Source organism: Muntiacus reevesi, chromosome 8, assembly GCF_963930625.1.
Source record: "Muntiacus reevesi chromosome 8, mMunRee1.1, whole genome shotgun sequence".
NCBI lineage: Eukaryota > Metazoa > Chordata > Mammalia > Artiodactyla > Cervidae > Muntiacus > Muntiacus reevesi.
Window position 1 is genome coordinate 67,317,191 of NC_089256.1, and position 15,944 is coordinate 67,333,134.

General features: G+C 43.6%; 1 protein-coding gene across 4 annotated transcripts in view; it reads left to right on the forward strand.

Moving 5' to 3' along the window:
- The first annotated feature begins 8,194 nt into the window (after positions 1 to 8,194).
- TBL1XR1 (TBL1X/Y related 1) overlaps positions 8,195 to 15,944 on the forward strand; it is a 168,783-nt gene continuing 161,033 nt past the window's right edge. For 3 of the 4 annotated variants that reach the window (XM_065942298.1, XM_065942301.1, XM_065942297.1), the window contains exon 1: positions 8,195 to 8,404. The gene's annotated coding sequence lies outside the window, so the exon portion shown is untranslated. Of the gene's footprint in view, positions 8,405 to 9,153; positions 9,197 to 15,944 lie in introns of those variants that run through there. The other variant, XM_065942299.1, reaches the window with a different exon arrangement.

Genomic DNA, 15,944 nt, shown 5'->3' on the forward strand with positions numbered 1-15,944 from the left:
GTAGCCTGCCAGGCTCTTCTGTCCTTGGGATTTCCCAGGCAAGAATACAGGAGTGGGTTGCCATTTCCTCTTCCAGGGGATCTTCCTGACCCAGGGATCGAACTTACGTCTCTTACGTCTTCTGCATTGGCAAGCGGGTTCTTTACCGCTAGTCCCAATCTAGCAGGAGGGGCACAAATACAAATAACTTGGAAGAAATAGATGCAGGCAGAATCTGTGGACAGGAATGGTGGCAAGACCACTAGCCATTTGCAGGCAATAATTTGTTATTCCCATTGACTGGCATTAAGGAGGGTTCAGTATGTTTTATCAGCTATGAGAAATGCTACCCTGATGTCTATATATCCAGCCAGAGCCTCTTAGGACGATTAGCCACCATCCTAACTTACCTGGACCAGTAGAAGTTTTTCATTTAAAGCATGTTTGTTTTAGTCCCAGTAAAGCATCAAGTTAAACAAAAGAGAAGGATCTCATTACTTACTTAAACTTTTCAAGTCTACTAAATTTTTTATTCTATGCTTAGAAATAATTTGTGCGTATTTGTATTTGACCTTGTAAACATTTACAATGTTTAAGATAATTTGACATTTTAGAATGCTTAACAGGTTATCCTCGAAATGCCAATTTAAACTATCTCCATAAGCTCTGTCATTGTTTTAGATTTGTGATGTCTAGTGAAAAGATATGAGAAGTTTATTAAATCTGTATTTTTGTAATATTCAAAAGAACAAGAGTCATCCTATTTTATAATTAATTTATCATATTTATGAGCATGACTTGTGATTCTTTTGTTTGTTGAGTAATAAAGTATTTTAAAAAGATTGAATATATTAAATGTATAAATGCAGTTTAATAATTCAAAGGAATTTAATGAACTAAATTGTAAACATTCACTTAAAAGAGAGACTTAGATATGGAACTTGAAATTGAAAGCTTAAAGGAAAGCTAGGTTTTCAAATTTGTAATAAAGGAAACTGAATTACTGTATATTGCCTTCTTTGCCCGCAAAATCTGTCTTTAAGAACAGTCCACAGCTAAATGGCCATGTGGGGGCAGGGGAGGTGGTGGTGAGAGGGAGTAAGTGGCACAAAGGTCTTCCTTATGCAATCCTTCCTTCCTTGTGTAGATGGACTAATGTTAACAGCTCAGAGTGCAAACGAGTGAATGCAGTTGATTGATTATAACCACTGCATTCAGTAAATAATTTTTGGAGACTCTAATCTAGAAATTGTGGGTCACATAACTGAGATTAAGATGTGGTTCCTCCCTCAAGCAGTTTCTCCTTTTTTCCACTTTGCATTTCTCTCTTCTCCATTCATGGAAGGACTTGCACTTTCTTGCCGCGACCTGCTTACTTTCTCTCTTCCACAGAGCAGACAGGGCTGTCAGGCAGCCTCAAGTGCAAATTCTTGTTTTGCCATTTGGCACATGAACTTCCATAAGCTATTTGGTCTTATGACTTTAGTTTCCTCATGAGTCAAACTGAGATAACAAGATTACTTACCTCTCCAGGTTTTTGAGAAAATTAGGGACAGCAAAGATAAAAGTGCTTGGTAACAAGCAACAAGCTTAAATAACTGGTAGCCATTAATATGATCTGTGATTTCTTTTCAACAATGTCCTTGTCCAGATAGAGTGTCACCTTATATCCACCAGTGATAAAATACATTTAGGCTTCTGAGCCCATCAAGAGCAGGGGAGATATTTGGGGCCAGAGACAGTATAAGATAATAGAGAGCTCTTCTTTGCCTATACTTACTCTCTAGCCAGTTGTATCCAGATCTATGATTTCAAATATCCTTACTTAACTGATGAGTCCCAACATGATGTTTTTCAGCTCTGATCCCTCCTCTGAACACTGGACTTGTGTCTCTGGCTGCCTATTTGATGTCTTCACAGGGAAGTCTGATCAGCACATCAAACTCTAATGCAAAACTCTTGATTTTTCCCTCATAAACTTTCTCCTCTCCCAGCCGCTTCCATCTTAATAAATGGCCATTCCATTCTTCTACTTATTTGCTCTATAATCATAGAATCATCTTTGACTCTTATGTTTCTCTCTCATGCCACAAGTACACTTCCTGATGCTTGTTTAAGATGTACACAGAGGGTTTCCCTGTTGGCTCACTGGTAAAGAATCTGCCTGTCAATACAGGAGATGTGAATTCGATCCCTGACTTGGGAAGGTACCCACATGCTCTAGAGCAACTAAGTCTGTGTACCACAACTATTGAGCCTATGTTCTAGAGCCTGGGGGCTGCAATTACTGAGCCCATGTGCTGCAACTGCTGAAGCCTGTGAACCCTAGAGCTTGTGTTCTGCCACAAGAGAAGCCACTGCAATGAGAAGCCTGCACACCACAATGAGGAGTAGCCCCTGCTTGCCACAGCTTGAGAAAGCCCATGCAGCAATGAAGACCCAGCACAGCCAAAAAATAAAATAAATATAAATAAAATTATTTTAAAAATTAAATAAAATATACACAGAGTGACGATCTAAAGGGGTGGGAGGGAGGCTCAAAAGGGAGGGATATATGTATACTTATAACTGATTCATGTTGTTGTACAGTAGAAACCACCACACTACTGTAAAGCAATTATCCTCCAATTAAAAGGAAATAAATTGCACACAGAGGTTAGCATCTTTTAACCAGGTCTTGCCACCATCCCCCATGTGCCACCCTCTCATTGGGATTTCTACATTAGTCCCTGACCAGCTGTCCCCTTTCCACTGTTGCACAACTGCACTCGACACTGCCCATAACAAAAGAGAAGTTGGATCAAGTCATTTCTCCCCTCAAAACCTTCTGACGGCCTTCCATCTCATGGAAGGAAAAAGACCTTCACATCTGGTTCCTGACTCCCTCTTTGGCCACTGCTTGGCTCACTGGCATCATTTTTGTCCCTAACACACAGCTTTTGCTTCTGTTTTTGTATTTGCTTCCCTGGTGGCTCAGAAGGTAAAGAATCTGCTTGCAGTGCAGGTGACCTGAGTTTAGTCCCTGGGTTGGGAAGATCCCCTGGGGAAGGGAACAGCTACCCACTCCAGAATTCTGGCCTGGAGAATCCCATGTACAGATGAGCCTGGCAGGCGACAGCCCATGGGGTCACAAACAGTCGCCTGACTGAGAGACTTTTACCTTCTCACCCTCTTGTATTTGATATCCCCTCCTCCTTCTTCTGCTTTTGCCCACTCACCCCCCAATTTTGTTCCCTGCTCACAGGTCACCTTAACTGAGCAATCTCCTCTAAAAGCCCTAGCTAAACTAATATATGCTCCCAACCATCTTCCCACCTTCTTTTATTTAAGTTTGGTACCTGGCATTTACCTGACTTACTAGCACCTAGGTATGGTCATACGCCTGGGTTCTGGCCAAGTGAGTCTGAGGGGAAGTGATAAGTACAACTGCCAGAACAAGTCTTGAAAGAGCCCAGTGACTGGCATTTGAATGTGATGGCAGGAGCCAGAAAAGCTAAGTTAGGCAACCAGTAAGAAGATATGTGTTGAGCTAGTAGAACAAACTGGGTCCTTTTTACATTACCAGTTCTATAATGTTTATATTGGAATGGCCATGTTAGAGAATAAACTTTTATCTTGTTTAAGCCACTTTTTATATTGCCTTTGTTATGGAAGTCAAACTATAGCCTAATCTGTGTGCCATACTGTTACTTCAGTCGTGTCTGACTCTTTGTGACCCCGTGGACTGTAACCTGTCAGGCTCCTCTGTCCATGGGATTCTCCAGGCAAGAATACTGGAGTGGGTTGCCATTCCTTCTCCAGGGATCTTCCTGACCTAGGTGTCGAACCTGCGTCTCTTATGTCTCTTGCACTGGCAGGGGGGTTCTTTACTACTAGCACCACCTGGGAAGCTCATGTATTTTTTGAAATCTGTCCTCCCAACCCCCTCCTGACTGGACTGGACCATAAATTCCATGTGGGTATAGGGGCTGTGTTTGGTTTATTGTAAACAACTTCTTGAGCAATGCATGGTACACTAAACATTCAATAAAAGTTTGTTGAATGAATAGCAAAACCATCAACATAATGTGAGGCCTTGATCACTACCCAAGGAAGCACATGGCTGGTCAGTATAAGTAAGTGATGGGTATAGCAGTGTGCTCCGTGTGTGGCTGGTTTTCTATTCTGACTAATCGCAAAGGCAGGATACGACCTGCTATTTCCATTATCTGAGAGGCATAAATACTTGTAAGATGGTTGTGTGTCGCTTTTGTAATTTAAATGAAGACTCCCAAGTAAAGTTCATTGTTGTAATGAAATCGGGTCACAGAGTCATGGAAAACTGACAAGGTTCACACTGATGAGGAAAGGTCACACGTCGTCTGCAAAGCACAGATGGAGAAAAGGAGCTTCTATGCTGAGATCCTGAGATGCGTGTCTGAGATGCGCATTGCTATGGATGGCAAACCCTGGTCACTGGAAGAGCCACAGACAAAGAATTGCACAAACTGAGTCAGAATGAAACAGAAATATATCACAGGGTGCCAGAGAGACGCTTGAGGGTAAATGCTGCAGACAAAAAGCCACTGAGTTCCCGGGTGAGTAAGAATACGAACGAGTTACAGTGCCAGGATCATATTTTTGGTATCAGATGTCTTTTTCATGCTATTAAGTTTGTTTTGGATATTTTAATTACATAGATCAACTCACGTAAACAAAACATCACGGTGGCTTTAAAAATATAGTAATGAGATCCTATAGTTGGGATTAAACCACCTTAATTTTAAAATGTTCTATTTCCTGAGTGATGAAAGTTGCAAAGGTGTAGGCTGTCTTGCCATACCACACCCCCTGGGTGTAATATTACTGAAATAAAACAAGTCAAGATTTGTTTAGTCATTTTATAACAAACATGTAACTTCTGGTAACAGCTGCTGGCCCCAGGTTTCTCTTTGTTGAGAAGTTAGCTAGAAAGTTCAAGAGAACTTCTTGATAATGTGCTTCTTTGCTTTAAAATTTCTTAGTAACAATAATTTCTCTTTTTTAGAAACATATTAACATTTATATTCAAAGCTTAAGGACAGCTTTTAGATTAGGACAGAGTACTGGAAATTGGCAACAATAGTTACTTGTTGTTGCCCTCTCTTGCCTAACTATTGCATTTTGGTGAGGCCTCTGATCTGCTATACTATATGTGTTGGAATGATTAGTGGGTGGAGGTAACAATACATGTGACCTTTGTATGGTGGCTCATTTATCTGAGTATTTCATGTTGAAGCCACAATGCTTATCATATCAGATAGGTTCTGGAATATAGAAGTCAAAGGGATTGTTGTTTAGTTGCTAAATCGGGTCTGATTCTTTGGAACCTTATGGACTGTAGCCCACCAGTCTCCTCTGTCCATGGGATTCTCCAGGCAAGAATACCGAGGTGGGTTGCCACTTCCTCCTCCAGGGGATCTTCCTGACCCAGGGATGGAACCAGTGTCTCCTGCATTGCAGGCAGACTCCTTTATCACTGAGCCACGGGGGAAGCCCCTAAGCCTTCCTTGAAACCCCTTCACAGGGACAACCAAGGCTTTTCCACATTGGGTGGTTTTATTTGTCCAAAGGGCACTTCATGTCTGTCTTCAGTGAGCACAGGGGAGGAAGTTCACTTTACAGGAACAAGTTTATGGCACAGGTCCCCACCTTTGGTGACTATTCTCATGATATTCAAATGAAGTCATTTATGCACAGAAATACTTTATAAACTTCAAGGATGCAAACAAACGATTATTACTACCAATGTGATAGTAACAATTTAGGAATTTCTGTTAGAAAAGACGGCAGCTTGGTGTAGGGTATAAGAATTTCAGGCTGGAAGCCCTGGACCCTAGGGACCTGAGGCAGGGTGGGCCCTCTCTTGTGAAGGGAGGGAATGAGGTCATTTTAAGGGAAAGTAAGTCTGGGATCCCCGGTTTGGAGATGACCCTGTCAAGTGTGAGGAATCCTCATTCACTAAATGCGTGGTTTGATTTTCCAGTAGCTACTGCCTGAACAGGACCCACGCAGGGCGGCACAATGTGAAACTTCAAAAACAAGCTAGGCGGAGAGATGTGTTTCACTGGGTGCTCAGATAATGAACCCTAGTTGTACTGAGATAGCTTACTAATTGGAGAGAAGATTATGCTTAGTGACATTTATATGTATGTCACTACAAATATTGACAAAAAAAGTAAAATATTATGTTTTCATTACTTCTGAAAAGCGCCTTTGCAAAAGGTGCTAGTTCTGCAGTTAAGTCAGTCTGAGCTTCAGAGTCTTTCTGATGCAAAACCAGCTCTCTTTGTGCTGTTTCCCTGTACACTCAACACAGTGTTTTGGAAACCTGCAGTTATCTAAATTCCCATCGGATGACATTGTTTAATCTAACATTCCCTCTTTCATATATGAAAATAGCTCTAAGGACAAACCACAGAGAGGCTTTGAACACTTTCTGGTGGTTGGGAGGGAGTTTCCAATCTCACTCCCTCTCCTCTGATGGTTTTCCTGCCCCCTCTCCCCCTCCCCCACCCAACACTCAAAGGTCTGGAAAGGCCTCCAGCAGCTCCTCCAAGAACTCAACTGGGGCAGGAGCCTTTGACTTTGGCCAAAAAAGGGCACCTGTCTCATCACTGAGCTTATTAGGCCACCCAGAGTCCAGATGTGTAAAAGTTAGCTTTAATGAACTTTTTTTTGGTGTGAGAATTTAGGTCTCTGATGCCGGGAGGAAACGACCATTGCTTTACAATATTGACTACCCCAATTTCCAAATATGAAAGTACAAGAGTAGGAAAACAGAACCTCTTAACCTTTTAAAAAGGCTGCAAAATTGTTATTTTACTTTGAAGACAGCAATAACTGAAAATATCAACAAAAAAGGTTTATTTCAGGCCAAATCTTAAAATTAAAGGAGTAAGCTTCTTTTCTTAATACCTTAGGCTTACACAAAGGTCCTAGAAAACCCCAAGCTCTGCTTTTTGAGGACCTTACACTGAACACATTTCTTTCAAACCTGTGAAGTGCCACCCATTTAAAAAATAATCCGCTGCCCTCATCAATATTGTTACATGATCACTCATCTCAGTAATAATCTATAAACCACCTTGATGAGCTACACACACGCAAAAAGTAGACAAAGTGGATAAACTTCTACTGTCGATGCTGCCGTAGAGGTATATATGTTTAGCAAACATTTACTTACATTATTTTATTTTTGTAAAACGAGAACTGATCGACAAAACCTTTCAAACAGACCCACCAGACGATAAATACCACCATATGTTTAATTCACAGTACATTTGGGCATAAACACTTCAATTACAGCTTTGTGTTTAGTATCAAAACCCTTTTCTTGTGTGCGCGTGTTTTCTCCACAGAGCCGGTGCTCTGGATCACATTTTGAAAATCGCTTATTACAGATAAAGCACCTTTCCAGGTCGGCTTCCAGAAGCATATGTATTTATGCACACAAAGGTGCGTGCAGCTCTTTTCCCAAACAAATGTCCATATGATGCCTGCGCCGCGCTCTCCGCACATGCTCACCGCGTGCGTGTGGCCCGCCGGCCGCGCCGCGCCGCCCGGGTGCGCGCGGGGCCAGGCCGCCCCCGACCACGCCGGAGCCCGGCCGGGCCTCCCCGGGAAAGTTAACCGGCGCCGCCCCGCCCCCACCCGGGCCCGGCCGCCCCGCACCCGGCGGCGCGCGGCGGTGGGGGCGGGGCGGCCGGGGCCCGGCGGCGCCTGGGAGCGCCCGCGGGTCTCGCTTTCTTTTTAAACGCCAGCGCCGCACCCGCCCAGCCCCCAGCGCCGCCGCGGCGGGCGGGAGGCAGAGGAGCGGGGCCGGCGGAGGCCCCCCCGCCGCGCCGCCGCCGCCTCCCCGCGTCCGCCGCGCCCCTCCCCCGCCGGCCCCTCCCCCGCGCGCCCGCCCGGCGCAGGCCGCTCGGGTTTGTTTTGCTGCGCGGCCGCCGCCGCCGCCGCCGCGGGCCTCGCGAGCTCATTTGTGCCTGGCTGGTCCCCATTCCTCTCTCCCCAGTGTTGAGTGTCTGAGCCGTTGGCTGCTCCGAACCGTTTGGCTCTTTCCCTTAGTAACAGCTTTTACCTTCTGCCTCAATTCCTCTCCCGCTCGCGCCCTTCCCCCGCGCGCCGCCTCCCCCCGCCGCCGGCCGCGTGCGCCCCCGCCCCTCCCCCCGCGGCGGGAGCACCTCCGCTCGCCACCTGGGGACCCGCGCCGCGCTCCCCGCCCCCGCCCGCCCGGCGCCCATCCCCCGCGCCCTCCGCTCGCCGGGGTTATAATTGCCTCTCACCCCCCGGAGGGGTTATTTTGGGGGTGGTTGGAGGTGGCGGCGGCGGCGGCGGCGAGGAGGGGAATTTCCTTGTGCCTCCATTCCCGGGAGGGGGGAGCGGCGTCGGAGGCCACCGTTTCCAGGTAAGCGCCGGGGGCCGGACCCCGGGGTGGGGGCGGCCGCGGGCCGGGGCGGGGGGCGCGGGCCGCGGTGGGCTGGGGGCGCCAGGCCGCGGTGGTGGGGGGGGGATGGGCGCAAGTGGAACATGCATTTTTCAACTTGGCCCTTCGGGGAGCTGGGGGGTTGGTGGGGGAGGGGAGGGAGGGACGGCATTTAGGGTGCCCCATCCCCCCTTTTTGCTCTCCCAAGCTTCTTTGAAATGCTCACGTGCCTGCCCACCCCCTACCCTTTCCTGGTCCCGGGGGATCCTCACCCTGATTATGCTGTTGTCCCCGAAAATGTGCACGTCGGCCTGCTCCCCCTCTTCCACCCTTCGTGCATTTACACCCCGTTTTTGTGTGTGGTGTGTGTGTATGTGTCTGTGGGGGAGGCTTTCAGGAAAGAATTTGCAGCAAATTGAATCAAGGAGCCATCATGAGGCCGACTCCTTTATAGCCTATTTTTAGCAGGGGAGAGGGCTTCGGCGCTCGTCTTTTGGCGAAAGCTCGGGCAGCGATGGAAGCCCGCGCCCCTCCCCCGGCGCGGCCCAGGCCGGGCGCGGCGACCCCGGGCGGCGTGCGGGGGGCGGCGGGCGGCCGTCGGGGCGCGCGGCCCGGGCGGGGTGCGGGGGAGGGGCGCGCGGCCGCAGGGCCGCTCTCCCGGACGTGTTTATTTGCAACTTAGAGCTTTTTAGCGTTTGGAGGAGGCATTTGATAGAGCCTCTTTGAAGTTGGGTTCAGAAGTGTAGAATTGGCAAAGTTATTGCTAGCTTCCTGGTAAGTTTTGGGTGGCTCAGAGTCACATTATTTTCTGACAGTGTAAAGGCCACGTTGTGAGGGTGGTTTCTCGGTAACTTCCTCTTTGCAACCGATGTCATTTTTTTGAACAGCAGCAGACTTTTATTTCAGTGAAATATTAATCTGAAATGGCAGCTCGAGGGAAGCCATGCGTGTGTGAGCGTGTTCAGTATTTTTGGAAGTTCCTAATTTGCTGAAATAGGCATCACTTTGCAGGGGCAACCGAGAATAAATTTGGGTTGTGAAAATGGTGTGTTCCATGTAAAATTTGAGTTGTAATGGCTTTTAAAAAACGCTCCTGTTCTTAGCTTATTTGATGATATTCTCAAAAATAATGTGATTACAAATGACTAAAGTGTTGGAACCAAGTTAAAAACTAGATTTTTCTCAGTGTCTGGAGCTTGCTTCCAACGGTGGACTGTGCGGACACCAAGGTGAAGAGTTTTAGTGCCTATAATGATTTATAGTTGACTGAGGGAAGTTGACTGTTGGCTTTCTGGTTTTCCAGGCAAGACCCTTCTGCTGATCTAAACAAGCTTGCTCATAAAATATGGTGGGTGGAATGTAGGTTATTTTTAGTCTGAATGGTTTAATTCCCCCTCCCCCATATAATTAGGTAATCATTTTCCTCCCCCCTTTTTTCCTGAAGACTCCTTTATCTGGTCGGGTAATAGGAGGCCCTGGTGGTGTTTTCATTTACTTAAAAAAAAAAAAAAAAGGGCATAAAAACACACAAAACTGTGATAAATATCCTGATTACACGCTGAAGATACAGTGAGTGACTTTTTGGTTTTCCCAGTGTGGTTTATTTTCATTTTTGTTAAATCAGACTCATGCTGCATTGGTGTATTTTAGTAATCTTGACTTCCTGGGACTGTATGTTCTCACTCTTTTAATAAGTTTATAGTCTGGCGAAATAGGGCAGCTTTGTCTCCATGAAAACAGTGTGTATGTTGGGTTGTATCATGGGAGTTCATGGCAAGCAAGTTTCGGAAATTATCATTGAGCGCCGTTCTAGAAATAGTTAGCGTTTACCTGTGGAGGAGGGGCAACAGAAAATATGCCCGAGAGTGGTTAGGCTTGTGATTCGTGTTTATACTTTTTGCTCTTAAATCGAGGTTTTCCTGCTTCTTTAAAATAAATATTTTTTCACCCCAGTTCTGCTGTCTTGCACCATGTGATATATGTAATCACAACCATTAAATCCATAAACGACTACTATTTTTTTTGCCATTTGAGTTGTTAGAATCAGACCTGGAGGGCAAAGCACTAAACCGAGTGGGGTATGAAAACAATATGTACAAGGAAAAAGTTTTTCTTAACTGTTAAGGAACTTAATTATTTGTTAATGGCATAAAAATTGTTGCAAGGCTCACCATTAGTTTTTTTTTTTTCCCCACCATTAGTTTTATAAGCGTTTTTTTTTTTTTTATTCCAGTGTGTACCAGCTTTGGTTGTTAATATGGGGAACACCCGTGGTAAATGGAATGGCCCCTTGTGAAGGTTATATTTTTTCATTGGTTGTTTCAAAGTAGTGTTGAATATTAACTTTTTTGCACATGTTTAGAGATCTTTGTTAGGTGTGTTCTCAACATAAGATTTATCATAATTACCATGATAACATGCCCAGGAGGAGAATAAGAAGTAACTGCTTCCTCTGTACTGGGAGCCTTTCAGGCTAATATGCAGAAAGGGCAGAATTACTATAAACGTAGGGGTTACTGATAAGAGATGAGACTAATGGACCTTTTGAATGACAACCTGTTGAACAAATATATCTGTTCATATACAGCAATGAAATATAAGTACAACCTTGTCAAATGAGTAGCTGATAAAGAGATTCATCTCCAATTTACTACAGCAGTTATTACTACAAAGAATTTCTGACTTGACGCATTTTGAGGAAGACATTTGTTGGATTTATTCATTTTCTGTGTTATTTGTAGAAAAAGAATTGAGAAGAATGTGGATAGTTGTAAGTCAGGTTAGAGAGATGGCAGAAATATTGGCACTGTCTGGGACTTTATATTTTTCTAGTACATGGAATTTGACTCATTTCAAATGACATTTATAGTGTAAGTCACTAACATGCAAAAAAAAAAAAAAAAAAAAAAAAAAGCAGCCAACATGGAGTTATGTATACACCCCCATAGTACCAAAAGGCTAGGACCCCAGGGCTGTGTAGTAAAGAACTGCTAAGAGTATGGTCTGGTTTGGAGGCCACATGGTGGTGTATCCTATTCTATTGCCAAGAGATACTTGAATTAAAAAACCTATGTGAGAGAGGCTATGCTGGAAAAGTTTACTGTTCACCACCTCTGGGTTTGGACTCCCTAAGAGTACAATTAATAGCCCTATTAGCAAGAGTCCAAGGAAAGGAACTCTGCTTGGGCTGTACTCTAGGAAAGGGGTGAGGCGCTTTGCTATGTCATTCATACCCCAGTCTAATCCTGAGCTGGGTAGTATTTGTGGATGGTAAAACAGTGAGGCGAAGATAAGTTAATTCACTTGTTCAAGGCCACAAAATGATCAAATGATGCACTAGTATTCAAATCTTTCTTTGAGCCGTAGTCCATTTTCTTTCTAGATGACTTTAGCTGGGCCTAAGTTTTGTCAGTCTTGTCTGTAGATATCCTTTGAAAAACTACTGTTTTTAACGAAGTTTATAATTGTATAGTTGGGGTCGCTACTAACTGGGTCAAGTCATTGTGTAGATAAACGAAATTCACAGGGCTCACGTATCATTGGCTTAACTCTCTAGAACTGTTTATTAATAATAAGATGTAATCTTCTTGTCCACTGCTTTGTTTCCGACTTTTAAGATTCTCTGCGGTGATAGAGCCTTTCCACATACTGCTAGCAGAAATAAGGAAATGTGATTCCATACTTGAGAAGGAAAAGCAGATCCTCAGAGCACATATTTCTGAAAACTCCTGTAGGAAAAATCATAAAAGTCTTTTTGTGCAGCTTACGGATTCTGTCAGGCATTCTCAAGGTGAACTCCCCAGCTTCAGACTCAGGCTTCATCCCTTACTAATTTTATCACCTTGTGACAGCAACTTCACCGTGTCTTAGTTTGCCCCTCTGTGTAGTGGGAAGGTCAGCTTCATAGAGTTGAGCAGATTAAGAGAATTATATATGTGATACAACTAGAGATTATCATTCTAAGTGGAGTAAGTCAGAAAGATAAATACTGTATGATATACGTGAAATCTAAAACATGGTACAAATGAATTATCTGCGAAACAGAAACAAACATACAGACACGGAGAACAGACTAGTGGCTGCCAAGAGGCAGGGGGAAGGAAACGGATGGGCTGCGAGTTTGGGGTTGGTAGATGCAAACTATTGCATTTAGAATGGATACACAACGAACTACTGGATAGCACAGGGAACTATAGCCAATCTCGTGGAATAAATCATAGTGGAAAAGAATATATGTATAAAAATGTGTGTATGTGTGTAATTGAGACACTTTCTGTGCAGCAGAAATTAGCACAACAGTGTAAATCAGCTATTGCTGAATTTAGTTGCTAAGTCGTGTCTGACTGTTTTGCAACCCCATGGACTGGGATTCCCCAGGCAAGAATACATGGAAGGAAATGAGTTGCTGTTTCCTCCTCCAGGGGATCTTCCCGGTGTCTCCTGCATTGGCAGGCGGATTCCTTACCGCCGAGCCATCAGGATACTTTGATTAAAAAAAAAAAAAAAGTATGCAGAAGTTGCTGAGAGCGAGCGGTAGCTGACAAATAAGCATTATGGAAATGTAAGGTGTTTGGATGATGATGGCTTTGGATTTGAAGTTTGCTTCTTTGCATTACATTTTATTTACTTGTTATTTAAGTAGGGGCGTAATGTCATAGAAAGTATTTAGCAGTTTTATTTCCTGACTTCTTGGGCAAAATAGTTGACATATGCTTAGCATAATTTATTTACTCCTGAAGTTGTGGCTTAAGTAAGGCTTACTTCAAGAGTTACGTTGGGTTGTAGCACTAAGGGGAAGTAATACCAAGTTCCCTGGTTGGTATAGGTAGTGGTGGGTCTTCTGTGTGTCTTTGTTGCTGTCTTGCTGTTGCTTGGACTTGGACTTTTAAAATCTGTTTGAACCATTTGAAACCTTTTCTAACTCTTTTTAAATAAAAAGAGGTTTTATTTTTCGAGGATGGATCCGCCGTGTCTAGGATCTGCTTTTTAAATTGGAGTGATTACTTAAAGTAGCTTATTGTTTTCTTCAGTCTCAACCTTTTACCTGTGTTTTACATTTTCAGCTGCTATCAAGACAGTTCTGCTTGGAGGTTCTGTTCCTTTGAAGCATCCTTGAGCCTTATTTTCCCTTCCCGTTTTTTGTCACCCTTAATTCAGCAGTAGTGTTAACTACTACTAGAATTCTCTGTGTCAGGGCCACAAGGGTGCTTTGGCAGGTGCTTGTGACAGTGGCTGCTATTTTAATTAGCAGCTGCTTGGAAACAAAGGCTGAGGTAGCAAGGAAGAGGTGCTGAGAGGGACTCAAGCCCAGTGTGTCTGGCTTCTGGGCCAGTTGACGTTCTCAACTAGCAGTCTCTCTTCTCGGTGGAGGAAGGAAGGAATGAATGGGTTTAGTTCCTGGGTTATTGCTTTACTTTTCTGGCCAGTTGCTTTGGGCAGTCTTTCTTCTTCATTCTCTGTTCTCTTAACTGCTGACAGTGTAATTCATTTAAATATTGGTTCATCATGTCAGTTCCCCTGCTGAAGAACCCATAATGGCTTCCCTTTGCCAACTGGATGTAGTTCATTTGCTTCAAGTCTGGCTTTTAAGGCTCCATTCTAACCTATTCAGCTTTGTTTCCCACTCTTTGCCAACTGGGATTCTTGCTTGCCTATCAAATAAACACCGCAGTTTTGCCATACTCACTACGCTGCCTTTGCGTGTGCTATCCTTCCCTTTGTCCTTTTTATAGCCTAGTTTCAGCCCCACTTTCGTGAGGCTTTTTCCGGCCATCCTGACTCAGGCTATTTTTTCTCTGAGATTGGATTGGATTTAATGAATGTCGCAGACGCCGTAATTATTTATTGTTTTGTGAGAATGTGTCACATTGCCTCAACTACAGTTACATTTCTTGAAGGAAAGGACCATTTTCCTTAGCTGCTCAGTCGTGTCCTACCCTTCGTGACCCCTTGGACTGTAGCCCACCAGACTCCTCTGTCCGTGGGTTTCTCCAGGCAAGAATACTGGAATGGGTTGCCATTTCCTTCTCCAGTTTTTCTTAGAGTATGTAGCAAAATTCTTGACTTTTGTACTGTACCATCTTCACGATAAAATGGATTGTTTCTATGAGGGCCCATGTTTAAATAAGAACAGTGACAGTCCTGTTTCACTCTTGGTACTGTGTCAAGCTTCTTTTTGAATTAAGCCTTCAAAGTTTAGTTATACTAAAGTCACATAACCATTAATTTGAATTTTGATGTTGCCAGTGTTGACAAGGAAGGGGAAAAAAAGAACCTAGTCATTATTTAGAGTGAAATGAAAATGGATAGTTTTATTCTCTTAATCCAGGGATAGTACCCACAGTCCTGGTGAAGAACCTAGTCTAGTTGGGAATCATGTCACGCTAAATTGTCTTTTTCTGATCATATTTGTGTTCGTTGTTATGAAACTTAAGATTTTTGGATTTTATTTTTTTAATTGTCTTTTTTTTTTTTTTGCGCATTGTTTTCTCCGTAGTATGCCTAAATAAGATTATGTTTTTAGCTCTCACTATAGGTGGCAGCCTTCTGACAGCACTGGAATCCCGTTTGAGCTGTTACTATGAATGTGTTAACTATCTATCATACAGCGTCATGGGTTCGGTCTCCCAGAGGAAGGTCATTGCAACCATCTCTCAATAGTTTTCCTTCTTTTTTTCTTGGCCGTGTGGGACCTTAGTATCCCAAGTAGTGATTGAACCCGTGCCACCTCGCTGGACGTACACAGTCCTAACCACTGGACCACCAGCGAATTCCTTCTTAAGCAGTTTTTTGTGGTAAAAAGGTACCAATCCACCTGGGTAATTTATTCTAAAGGCAACCATCTTGGTATCACGTCCTTTTGAAATTTTTAACATTTAGAGTTTTAAGATCGAAGGTTTCAGTGTCAAAATAAGTTGAATGTTACCCTGCTTTATAAGAGCTTAGATTCACAGTTCAGAAATAGTACAGTTAGACCATAAGGGTCATGCTGGAAGATCAGAAGTTCCAGGTCAGTAAATGGAGAGTTCCAGAGGGTTAGGGTAAGATATTTATGTGAAATGATCAACTTGAGGAATAAATGAGGAAGAATAGGTATTGAATGTTTAAACTGGGGAGTTTGTCACCTGTTTCCCTCTTTATTGAACTTTTCTTTCAGGAGGTAGAACTTAAAATACAGAAGAAAACATGGCAGTCAGGGATCAGAGATGGTCATTCCAGTGTTGTCTTTGTGTTATTTTTATGTGAAATTGTACTTGGGACTCTCAGACTTCTTTTTTTTTTAAACAAAGGTGAGATTTTCAGTTTTTAAGTAATTTAAAGCAAAATAAAAAATTTTTATTTGCTAAGGTCTAGATATCAATTTACATCTTTATTTTGCCTGAGATCAAAGTTGGTACCGTTGCTTTCCTCTTTTTCCTCCCTCCCTCACTCCCTTCCTTCCGCATTGCATCCTGAGTGATAGGCATCATAACAAGGTGCCCAGTGCCTTGGTTGTTAGTGGATGTTTGTGTTTTTGTTCTTA